The following is a 13,457-nucleotide window of genomic DNA, read 5'->3' as shown; positions in this document are numbered from 1 at the left end:
ATGGAAAGAGTCATTCTTGTACACTTCCCATTCCTATGTCTTGTACATTTTTTTATGAGGTTAATATTTTTAGCTTTTAATGAAATTCATATCGCAGGGTTTGGGTGATCCTAATGAGAATGACTTGATGAATTCACCGCATGTGTATTGAGTGGTTGAGAAAAAGCTCATAATGATTTCATATCCCAGGATATGGGTGGTCTATGAGATAGACTTGATAAAATCACCTACTTGAGTGTGAAGGTTTGGCCACCTAGCTTCTATGGAAAACTTGGGCAAGCTTTTCTAGAGCACTTATAAGCATCCAAGTATAACAGTCGTTGTTGATTGGCTATCGCGAAACTCATAATGATATAAGGTATGGTATGTGTTGTTGGGTGTTTGGTTGGGATAGTTTCAGATTTGTTCACTCTCTCAATAAAGAATTTTCCTAATCTTCACTATGTGTTGGTTCAATTGAAAGACACCAAAATTTAAGTATCAAACCTTCTACTCCCTCCGTCCCATATTTATAGTCTCGTTTGACAAAAAGCACGGGTTTTAAGAAAAATGGAATATAGTACATGAAAAAGTGGAATAAAGTATAAATAATGATTGAGTTGCATGGAAAAGTGGAATAAAGAACATGGAAAAGATTATACAGTACATAGGAAAGTGGACTATAGTACATGAGTGGGGTTTTCAATGCATTTTTAATTAATATAGTACATGAGAAAGTGGAGACCTCAATAGTCAAAATTAGAAACATGACTATAATTTTGGGAGGCCCGATTTGGAAAATATGACTATAATTTTGAGACGGAGGGGGTATAAAAATGCTCGGAATTCTTTTTCTTATTCAAATGGGTCTTTGCATTTGTGGGGGATTGTTGGATACAATTCAAAGAGTGAGTTTTAATTCTACCATTTTGTGAAAATGAGCTTTGTCCCACATTGATAGAAAAATAAAGTGGGGGGGTTTCAAGTGTGGTATTTAATGAATAGTGTTTTATCCCACATTGAAAGAACAAAGGATGTTTCCCTTGTTGAAATATAGGGAATTGATGTTTATACTTTGAAGTACTTCCCCAAGTGGTTTGGCTAGAAGGGGCATCCCCATGTGCGCGTCGCCGCCACTGTCCGTCCGGTTCGTGTCCGTGAAACTTGCATGGTGTGGCCTCCTTTTTAGGCCCAGGCGTAACGGACGATCCAATTATGTTATGAGAATGTTGATAATCGTGTTTTTTCGTCGTTGAATAGAAATACACCTCACCAAACAAAATTTATAAAACACCTAAACTACCGGCTATATTGACTATAGCGGCAAGCATAGGGATCGTCCCATAGGAATGGATATGCTTGACTTATCAATCTATGCGTTCACAAGCTATTTCGAATAGAATTTGAGTTTTTGAATTAATATAATGAAATCTAGAAATGCAAACAAATAAAGAAACTCTAGAGGATTCGGGAATCAGCTATGGAAATCGAATCAAAGGAAGCACAAGGTCCAAACAATCATGAATATGCAAAGACATAGCAAGTAGGGGAATGAAAACTAATGACGAACCCGCCACCTCTCGGATAGGGAACTCTAAGCGTCTAATCCATGGAAGAGCTTTCTCCTAATCCTAGATTAAACTAACTAGCATATAATAGGAACTATCATTCACTTGCACAATTAGGCTCACAATGTCTTGACAAACCTAATCATACATTCCAATCTAATCCAATCGAATAGCATTCGCGACTACTACTCAACTAGTCATGGAAATCCTATCACTAATCACATTTAATCACAACATCAATCATGAATTTCCCCAAAACTTCTCCAAATTCAATCCCAAAGCTTCATCCCTAACCTCTAGACTAAACTACTCAATTAGCATGATTAACATCAACATTAAACTAATATCAATCCTAATCATGAATCTAATTGCAACAATGAAGCTAATTGAAACAGTAAAATTCAGAGAATTCAAACCACAAAAATTGGGGAAAAATCAAGAACATTTAAAATATCAAACTAATTCTAGAATTCAAGCATGAAATCAAAGCATAACGAAATTAACAAAGAAATTAAAGAATTAAAGAACAAAACAAAAGAAGAATTAGAATTATACCTTGAAATGAAGAAATTGCATCAAACTTGAAGCACAAAAATGAAGAACAAAACTCAAAGCAGAAGGAAGGAAATCTGGAAATTAGATGATTGAATTGAATTTAGAATCAAGAATTTGAGGCTAAGAATCCTTAATCCTAATCTCTAATCTAAGCCCTAAACTAATTCTAGAGAGAGAATTCTAAGAATTACGTAATGAAAATCTAATTAAGTCTAACTAAGCCTCAATGAAACAATGCTACGAAATTCTATTTATACAATCCCCCAAAAAATGAGAAGTTTAAACTCGAAGTCGAATCCCGCACAGCTGTGCGAACGAGCTTACCCAGCTGCGATCGCATCGGTGCGATCAAGCTGTGCAATTGTGCGAACGGGCTCTGCGACGATTCACTTTCTTCGCACTGTGCGAACGGGCCCTGCACCCGTGCGATCGAACAGACTAAACTTAGCCAAATCTCCAATGAAGCTTGTGTGCTCGCACAGGAATTCCGTGCGAGCCCACCAGAATTCTGTGCGAGCGGGCTGCTTGTGGTGTGGTCGCACTAAATCCTTAAGAGTTCCTGCATCGATTTTCTATTTTTGTGCGAACGGGTTCCTCTGCTTGTGCGATCTCACAAGCCTGCTTGGCTTGAAGTCAATTTTCCTGACCTGTGCGAACACACAAAAATTCCGTGCGATCGCACTGGCCCTGGTTGAGCAAATCTCAGGTTGTTTCCATCTTTTTGCAACATTTATCCTGAAAAGTTCATAAATGGAATAAGGGGATAATATTGCAACAAAACTATACAAAACTATCGAAAATTATAATAAAATGAACTAAAATCCTAGGCTTAGAGCGACATAAATGCCGCTCATCAAACTCCCCCAAGCTAACCCTTTGCTTGTCCTCAAGCAAAGCTAGAATGAGAAACGGGGAGGAGAATGAGCTTATTTATTAAAAATCAAAATTACGAAAATAAGAACTACAAGAATGCACACTAACTCACTTTCGTAGGAATCACGGTTGCATTTAAGCGCATGCTACAAGCTCTTTAAACCCCACAATTGCTCATGAGGGCGAGTGGGATCTCGCAAGGGTTTCCAAAAAGAAACACCCATAACTCTTCCTAAAATTTGAATCAAGGCAAGGCCTAAAAATTGAAAAACAAACCAAGAAAAGGAGAGAAAAGAAAAAGAAAGAAAAGAAAATGAAAGAAAAAGAAAATGAAAAAAACGAAACTACAAAACTCAAGATAAGGGCCTTTATTACGGAACGAGCACAAAAGAATGCTAATATTACTAACAAAATAGACGAATGCACGCAAACCAATGTCCTAAGTCGAGTGAAAGATTCAAGTGCCAAGCAAAGTGAACTAAGGGTAAGCACTTATCAATTCCCCTACAACCGAGCATACCACGTCAAATCTCTAGATCCTATCCACCCTTGAGAATAGCGTCTCGAGACACCGCGAAGGCGCCGAAAAACAAGATTAGGCTACCCGACATCTTAGCATGACAATCCCATTCCATAAACTTGACCAAATCCTCCCTCCACCGACAATGACTCAACTCAAAAGGGTCAAGAGGACTTTTTAGGGTGAAACGTAGGCTAGGGGTAAGGTGTGGAACAAATTTGGGATGTGGTGCTCGTACCTAAAGTGAAGCGCAATGAATGAACTCAACTCAAGAATCGAACCATAACAAACTCATACCACTTATTTGGGGTACCCCCAAGCTTATTCAACAACTATTCTAAACTACAACTCTTTTTGCACTTTTCTTGATTTGATTTTCTCTTTTTTTGTGTTTCAATTGAAACTTTTCTCATGCCTTGTTTTTCTCTATTTTTGGCTTTTTCAAAACTTTTATTTCTCATTTTTGCTTTTGCATCATTTATTCACTATATACAACATACTTCCCAAACTTTGCCATTCATGCCAATAACAATCATTCCCCAACTTTGCATATTCATTCAAAACCTCAAGCATCATAACACAAAGCTTCACTATCACTTCTAAGGGTGAAAATAAAACAAAGGTTAATAGGCTTGTAATGTGCTCATAAGAAATGAAGGGACAAGGCTCAAATGGCTAGCAAGGGGGAAAATGCAAACAAAAACATATGAGAAAAATAGAAAATAAAGTCCTAAACTAAAAAGAAAAATAGTCACCGAAAGAAATGCCTCTATCGTCCCCTAAAGTAGTTCGGTCGCGGTCTCGGGAAGGAAATAGTCAAACTCGGGGAATAAGAAAGTCAATGCTAAGGATCCATGCCACTCAAAAATATATGAATATGTGTTTGGGCTAATTTGAACATGAACCTCACAAGGGAGCAAATACCACTCTCTCCGGTTTCAAATCACTAGAGAGATCAACACCATCTTACCACAAGCCAAGGGTTCAAGACGCATGCTACCCAAAGTTCAACCAACTTTCTTAACACCTAAATCCTAGATTCGACCCAAGACATTGAAGACCATGCAAACATCTACCAATTAGGAATAAATGCATTCTAGCCTACAAGTTCCAATTTTATTTGCCCAAATCAAGAATAAATCCTAAAAAGCTAGAAAAGCTTGCCTTGACAAAGATCGAAAAGATAAAAGAAAGAAAGAGAAAAGAGAAAGAAAATAAGGAAAAGAAAATGAAGTAAAAAGAAAAGGAAAATAAAGAAAATATTCACAAAATCAATGAAACTAATCAAGAAATATGCACAAAATCCAAATTATTCACAAAATCAAGCAATCCATCACACGGAGATCAAAGTAGCAAACAATAGAATCTCCCCCAAAGCTCGAATTAGGCCATGTCCTCAAGGCCTAAAACGAAACTAGAAGGGGCACAGCTACCCATCCAACCAATGCCTCGCAATAAAGATGCCCAACCCAAATAATGCATGTGAGTTAGAAGGATATTACCGGTGATGACGTGGGAGCAAGTCCCGCAAAGAACCGTAATAACGAACGAACTCACCAAGGAGAATAGTCGGACATGGCAAAGGTGGATGCAAATATTTCCACATCAAGAAAGCTTGAGCCACAAAAAAACTTCAAAAATCAAGAAAAATTATTATACATGGGCCAAATGGCCAACACCCAAGGGTTGCCTCCCGAGAAGCGCTCTTTTTACGTCATTAGCTTGACGCTTCTTACCTCTAGTAAATACCCCGACAACGATCGCAATAGTTTGTCATATGCAATGGCAAACATATCCAATAGTAACAAGTGGGCAAGAGTCAAATGAGATGCAAGCACAAAGTAAAGCGCAACTCTATGCCTACAAGGGGTAGGGAACCAAAAATAAGAAAAATCAAAATGAAAAACAAAAGAAATACTCCCTTCTTTTTGCTCCCTTGGTAAAGGAGAATCATTAGGATCAATAGAGGAAAAAGAATCCTCAAGCGGCGGGAGTTTGGACAAAAAGGGAAAAGAAATAGGAAATGAAGGATAAATGTTGAGTTTTCTCTTTCGGAATGGGGAATGAGGGAAGGGAGTGGGAACAAGAGATTCACAAACAACTTCACTCACATCACATAAAGCACAAGAAATCTCAACATAAGATCCTTCATTCACTTTAAAATCTTTTTGGTTGGCACATTCACTCTTTTCCTCAATTTGAATCGACTTAAGCACTTCAAGGAAAAATGGAGCAAATAGATTTATATCACCATCATCGATGCACTCACTCAAAGAGGAACGAGTAGGAACAAACTCTCCAATACTCAACTCCTCAATGTCATGCATCATAGGTGGCAATGTAGCCTCAAACTCTTCTCTTCTCCATGATACTTCCTTAATAGACTCTTGCAATAGGTTAGAAATTCCCATAAAGCCTTTTACAACTTGTTGGGACATGACTTCAAATGAATGCAAACGAGAATCTATTCTTTGCTCTTCTTGAATTTCAAGATACTTCATGGAGAGAAGCCTCTCAAACAATGATATTGAATATTCAAATTCCAAAGCGCTTAGGAAATTATCATGGAGAGCGAGAAGATCATAAAGCGGAATCGACTCATCATTTTGAGAAACAAGAGAATTTGCCATTTTTTTGGTTTTCAAAGAAAAAGAAAATGAAAAATGAACTAGACTAGTGAACTAGAATGAAAAATCAAACAATGATGCCATTCCCCGGCAACGGCGCCATTTTGATAAGCGTGTTTTTCCGTCGTTGAATAGAAATACACCTCACCAAATAAAATTTATAAAACACCTAAACTACCGGCTATATTGACTATAGCGGCAAGCATAGGGATCGTCCTGTTTGACTTATCAATCTATGCGTTCACAAGCTAGTTCGAATAGAATTTGAGTTTTTGAATTAATCTAATGAAAGCTAGAAATGCAAACAAATAAAGAAACTCTAGAGGATTCGGGAATCGGCTATGGAAATCGAATCAAAGGAAGCACAAGGTCCAAAAAATCATGAATATGCAAAGACATAGCAAGTAGGGGAATGAAAACTAATGACGAACCCGCCACCTCTCGGATAGGGAACGCTAAGCGTCTAATCCATGGAAGAGCTTTCGCCTAATCCTAGATTAAACTAACTAGCATATAATAGGAACTATCATTCACTTGCACAATTAGGCTCACAATGTCTTGCCAAACCTAATTATACATTCCAATCTAATCCAATCGAATAGCATTCGCGACTACTACTCAACTAGTCATGGAAATCCTATCACTAATCACATTTAATCACAACATCAATCATGAATTTCCCCAAAACTTCTCCAAATTCAATCCCAAAGCTTCATCCCTAACCTCTAGACTAAACTACTCAATTAGCATGATTAACATCAACATTAAACTAATATCAATCCTAATCATGAATCTAATTCACTAGTAGAAAAAACCCTTATTGCAGCGGGCTTTTAGACCCCTGTTGCAGCGTACATCGTATACTGCAACTGAGGGGCCTGCAACAAGTCTAAACTTGTTGCAGCGTACAATGTTCGCTGCGAAAAAGTGGTTTTTTGCAGCGTACATATGCTTGTACGCTGCAACAAGTGTCTAAATTTTGGCCAAAATCTTGACTTGTTGCAGCGTACAAATAGGTGTACGCTGCAAAAAACCCAACCTGTTGCAGCGAACATCTATTTGTACGCTGCAACAAGTCAAGATTTTGGCCAAAATTTACACCCTTGTCGCAGCGTACAGATATATGTACGCTACAACAAGGGTGTAAAATTTTAGTTTTAGGGATACCTAGAGTGCCCAAATATAGAAACCTGTCACAACAATAATAGAATATCGCAACCTGTATAACAAATATAAAAAAAATAAATGGAGTTTTGAAGATATCCCAAAACAAAAGTGCACGTACCATATACATTTAAATATATGTATGTTCCAATTTCAACGTACGCATACATTTTAACATAGAATATTGTTCTATAACATCTAAACTAACTCGATCAAGCGCCCTTAGGCCAATAATAAATACTTGCAACCCATTGCTCACGAACCACATCAATTTCCTCACTAGCATAAGACGTATTCCTTGGAGTATAGACCTTTACAAAAACAAAAATTTGATGGGAGCATTAGATTAAAGAGCAGATTAAATGCAAATTAAATATCACATTTTAACATTCAAGCAACTAATGGCAATGTCCTAATAGTCTAAAATACGAATCAAGAGTAAGGAAAATTAATTAATTACCTCATCTAGCCTTAGGTTATGCATATTAAACATGTAATAAGTTTAAAATGAGTATTAGGTTCTATAGTTCAAAGTTGGGAGCGAAAATGCCTCATTTTAGCCTAAATATGACCTACAACGACCAAACAAGCCTTAAATGTACATAAGTAGATTAGAATAATTCTTAGAAACTTAAAAATAAGCATATTAATCATATAATAAGTTTAAAATGAGTCCTTAGGTTATTTAGTTCAAAGTTGGGAGCGAAAATGTCTAAATATGACCTATAACGACCCAATGAGTCTTAAATGTGCATATATAGATTGGAATGAGTATTATAAAGTTAAAACTAAGCATATTAATCATGTAAAAGGTTTAAAATGAGTCTTTATGTTATTTAGTTCATAGTTGGGAACGAAAATGTCATTTTAGCCTAAATATGTCCTATAATGACCAAACACGCCTTAAATGTGCATAAATAGATTGGAATAAGTCTTAGAAAGTTAAAACTAAGCACATTAATCATGTAAAAGGTTTAAAATGACTCTTTAGGTTCTTTAGTTCAAAGTTGGGAACGAAAATGTTATTTTAGCCTAAATATGACCTATAACGACCCAATGAGCCTTAAACTTGCATAAATAGATTGGAACGAGTCTTAGAAAGTTAAAATTATGCATATTAAACATGTAATAAGTTTAAAATGAGTCCTTAGGTTCTTTATTTCAAAGTTGGGAGCGAAAATGCCTTATTTTAGCCTAAATATGACCTATAACGACCAAACAAGCCTTAAATGTACATAAGTAGATTAGAATAAGTCTTAGAAACTTAAAAATAAGCATATTAGTCATATAATAAGTTTAAAATGAGTCCTTAGGTTATTTAGTTCAAAGTTGGGAGCGAAAATGTCTTTATAGGCTAAATATGACCTATAACGACTCAATGAGGTTCAAATGTGCATAAATAGATTGGAATGAGTCTTAGAAAGTCAAAACTAAGCATATAAAACATTTAGTTAGTTTAAAATGAGTCCTTAGGTTCTTGATTTTAAATTTGGGAGCGAAAATGCTCATTTTAGCCTAAATATGATCTATAACGACCAAACAAGCCTTAAATGTGCATAAGTAGATTGGAATGAGTCTTGGAAACTTCAATCTAAACATATTAATCATGTAAAGGTTTAAAATAAGTCCTTAGGTTCTTTATTTAAAATTTGGGAGCGAAAATGCTCATTTTACCCTAAATATGACCTATAACGACCAAACAAGCCTTAAATGTGCATAAGTAGATTGGAATGAGTCTTGGAAACTTCAAGCTAAGCATATTAATCATGTAAAAGGTTTAAAATAAGTTCTTAGGTTCGTTAGTTCAAAGTTGGGAGCGAAAATGACATTTTAGCCTAACAATGACCTATAACGGCCAAAGAAGTCTCGAATGCGCATAAATAGATTGTATTAAGTCTTGGAAAGTTAAAAATTATCATATTAATCATGTAAAATGTTTAAAATGAGTCCTTAGGTTCTTTAGTTCAAAGTTGGGAGCGAAAATGCCTTATTTTAGCCTAAATATGACCTATAACGACCAAACAAGTCTCAAATGTGCATAAATAGATTGGATTGAGTCTTGGAAACTTAAAACTAATCATATGAATCATGTTATAAGTTTGAAATTACTTCTTAAGTTCGTTAGTTCAAAGTTGTGAGCGAAAATGTCATTTTAGCCTAAATATGACCTATAACGACCAAACAAGTCTCAAATGTGCATAAATAGATTGGATTGAGTCTTAGAAATAAAATCAGTTTTATACTTGTGTTTGTGAGGGGGTATTTCACAAGCAGAAGATGACTAGTTTGAATGATGTATAAGGCTAATTATAATTATGGTAAATAAACACCAAATTCCGCTATGGAGATATGTTCTTTAAAGTTGGAACACAGACACATGATAACTTATCCTACTAACAACAGGAAGTATGTTTTTCGAACCTGAAGCAAAGCATATATTATAGTACCAATGCTTGGAGAAAATCCTGTACATATAAATCAAATTTTAGAAGACAGTGGTTTTGCGCATTTAGTAAAAATGTACTAGTATTTTCCTTTTTTAAAACAGAGTTTTAAAAATAGAGTATTTACCAGCCGTCTCAAAGATATTGCTGACATAGAAGCAGATACCGTTAATTCCCCCAAACTGTTGGCAAACTATCAATCCAACTCCTATCTGACATCAGAAAATTTCAATTATTTTGTTTGAAAACTTATGGATTCACAAATTTGACACTGATAAAATATAACAAGGGTAGAAGTCTTACCGTTACAGAACGTAGATACCTCTTTTGAAACAAGTCAAACATATTAGCTTTGGGAAGCTTTTCGAGTTCTTCTATGTAATCCTGTCGATTGAAAGCCATAATGTGCAAATATGAGTAGGCCACTCCAGTGCTTCAGTATAATAATAGTCAAATTGAAAGAACCAACTTAGAACAACTAGTACTTGAATCTCAGCAGCCTCATGGGTTATATCTGCATCCTTGCCACGAAGTTTCTGAAATGCAGCTTCAAACTCCTTTTGAGATCCTATTTTCGCCTGTATTTACTTCGATTTGATATGATTGTTTCAATTGAATTGTATACCTAATTTTGAAATGATTATGTATGCTTACCAGCCATCATGGAGATTCTGGAATGAAGAATAAACCCAAAAGCAGAACATCACATTAGGAATAAGTCCTGCATTATATGGTTAGTAAGTCTCTTGCTGCAATGTCTAAGATTTTTATTTTAAGTAATCACACTCATCCATAAACTCCTTTTCTCTAATTCTTTACCAGTTAATGCTAAAGTTCTCCATGATAAAACTATCCCTATAATAAACGCCACTGAGACGCCAGTACAGATCATGACCTATAATAGGAGAAAATAGTGTATTAATATCATTCCTAAAATTTGATATGGTAACTGCAAGAATTTTAGTAAAACATGAAGTACAACTGTTTCACTTCCTAATGTACTAAAATACCTGGTTTAATGTTGTAAGTGCTCCTCGGAGATTTACGGGTGTTATTTCCGCAATGTAAACAGGTACCTGTTGATTTTACCATATCATGTTGGCTAGCATTTCAATGTAAAGCTGAAAAAATTTTGTCCTTGAACAAAGTTTTCTCTATAAAGATGGCATATAACTCCAAAGCATACATACCACATAGGAGAAGGCACCCATTCCGTATCCTCCTGCTAGTCTTCCTATATCCAATGCTAAAGAACCCTGAATAATTAACGAGAAATTCACATATGATTTATTTCTCTGAAATAGAAGTTCAGTAAGGATTAAAGAGGTTAATAATCTTTGAAGCTGAACCTTGGCAAAATATATGGAAAACCACCCGCCCACACAGAAAGCGGAATACACTCTCATCGCCTGCAGAACATTTAACCATTCCGAAGAATTCAAAAGACTAAGCTAGGTGAAAGTTATTAGTTCATAATGTCAAACTTTAGTTTGATTCCATACCCATTTCCTCCAAATAAAATCTGCAATAGGTCCACTAGTGATAGCTCCAATCATTGCACCAAAAGTAAGTATAGAACTGAAAAGTGAAAACTGCAAGAAAATGAACAGCGAAAATTGGACATGGAGAGTGAATGAAAACATGTAAATAGAATGTTTCAAGAACAATTAGGTGTCCACTATACGTCTACACATAGTTGGCCTTTGGTGTGGTTTCTTACTGATGTGAACAGTTGCAGACCAATAATGGTGACCAGTTATGATCCAAATTATTATTGATTCACTGGCTTTTGGAGTCACCTTTTACTCATTTACATGGTTGAAATGTGATTATGGTGTACACTAAGATGCAAAATATCATTCACCTTTGGCTGTGTGGTGTCTTACTCCTGTGCACGGTTTCAGTATTATTATGGTGAGTTGTTGATTCAAACTAAATATAACTTATTAACACTTATTTAGTTGCAAAATGAACTTGGTATCCCTTCTTTGAACTGCTTGGAACTTGTTTCCAAGAAATGGGTTTGTGGAACGTGAAAAGAACAAGAACATAATGTCTCAAATCAAAAAAATTTACAGTTTTTGTTCTCACTCAACTCAGAAACAATTGTCAGAATCCTGTTTTTCAACTCAACTCTTTGAATTCCACAACTACCATCATTTTAATTGAGGTGTCAAAAACTAACCTGACCCAAGTTTGCCCCAGAAAATTCGATTATAACTAATGAGCTGATTGATCAAAGACCACTCCAACTAGCATGACCTGACCCAATGTTTACCCCAGAAAAGATGATATAACTATCGAGCTAATTGATCAAACATGACTTAGAACTAGCATGACCTTACCTACCCTAATCCACAACTACGGCTGTAGATTCTTGTCAATCGTGTAAAAACCCACAATTCAACTCTTACCTGTAATGATTAATACTCACAAAATAGATGAAAATTCCCAAAATTGAAGTTCCAAATATAACATAGAACAAGCAGAAAGTGATAAACAAACCTGAGTAGTAGAGAGACCAAGTTCTGCAGTAATTGCAGACTGAGTAGGAGATGAATAGCCTGCCTGAAAACCAACTCATTATATCTGTCACTGTCAGTATAAATTTAAACAACATCAACAAAAAACAACAACAACAACAACAACAACAAGGTTGTCGTCAGTCACTCACGCCGCTGTTGTGGAGTGGTTATGAGTGGTGCTCTGCCACCGATACGAAAAGCCCTAACTCCCAAATCCCCAAATTCTAATTCACAAACCCTAATATTTGAGAAGCAGAGGAGAAAGAAAAACGCAGAGGGAAAAAGAAGGGGGCCAGCAAGGAAGATCGAAGAAGAAGAGGGGGCAAGGTCAGCGGTGTTTCCGGTAGAGCTGAGGGAAGATCGAAGAAGAAGGGCTAGGTACACGGTGCGCGCGGGCTGAAATAGACTCTTGCTGGGGGTTTTCGAACAGGGAACCACCGGTGAGAGGCGAGGAGGCGAGGAAATAAACTCTTGCTGGAGTACCACTGGCGACGGGCGAGACCCAGCGGCAACGGCCACTGGTGAGAACCACCGGCGAGACGCATGGAAAGCCGAGAGAAGAAGAAGGGAGTACTGGGAGTGGGACATGAATTTGGAATTGGTCATGAGGTTTGAGATAAGAAATGTTTGGTCTGAATTAAAGTTGCAGCGAAAAAAATTACAAGCATGTTATTGCAGGGGGCTTTTACCATGTACGCTGCAAAATAAAACGCCTATTGCAGGGGCTTTTATTACGTACGCTGCAAAAATATCTTTTGCATGGGGCAATTAATTTGTACGCTGCAACAACCCTTTAAAGGGTTTGACCCGCGTTGACCGACTGGTTGTTGAAGTGTATTAATGCTTGTACGCTGCAACAAGGGGGCTGCAACAAGGGTTTTTTCTACTAGTGATTGCAACAATGAAGCTAATTGAAACAGTAAAATTCAGAGAATTCAAACCACAAAAATTGGGGAAAAATCAAGAACATTCAAAATATCAAACTAATTCTAGAATTCAAGCATGAAATCAAAGCATAACGAAATTAACAAAGCAATTAAAGAATTAAAGAAAAAAACAAAAGAAGAATTAGAATTATACCTTGAAATGAAGAAATTGCATCAAACTTGAAGCACAAAAATGAAGAACAAAACTCAAAGCAAAAGGAAGGAAATCTGGAAATTAGATGATTGAATTGAATTTAGAATCAAGAATTTGAGGCT

At 36.3% G+C, this 13,457-nt stretch overlaps 1 pseudogene; it reads right to left on the bottom strand.

Moving 5' to 3' along the window:
- Nucleotides 1-7,382: 7,382 nt before the first annotated feature.
- LOC110781099 (sugar transporter ERD6-like 7) lies at nt 7,383-12,947 on the bottom strand (annotated as a pseudogene).
- Between the last annotated feature and the right edge of the window lie 510 nt (nt 12,948-13,457).

The sequence above is a fragment of the Spinacia oleracea genome, chromosome 6 (assembly GCF_020520425.1).
Source record: "Spinacia oleracea cultivar Varoflay chromosome 6, BTI_SOV_V1, whole genome shotgun sequence".
In the NCBI taxonomy this organism is placed as follows: Eukaryota; Viridiplantae; Streptophyta; class Magnoliopsida; order Caryophyllales; family Amaranthaceae; genus Spinacia; species Spinacia oleracea.
Note: the sequence above shows the minus strand (reverse complement) of the source record. Positions and strands in the feature narration are given on the sequence as shown.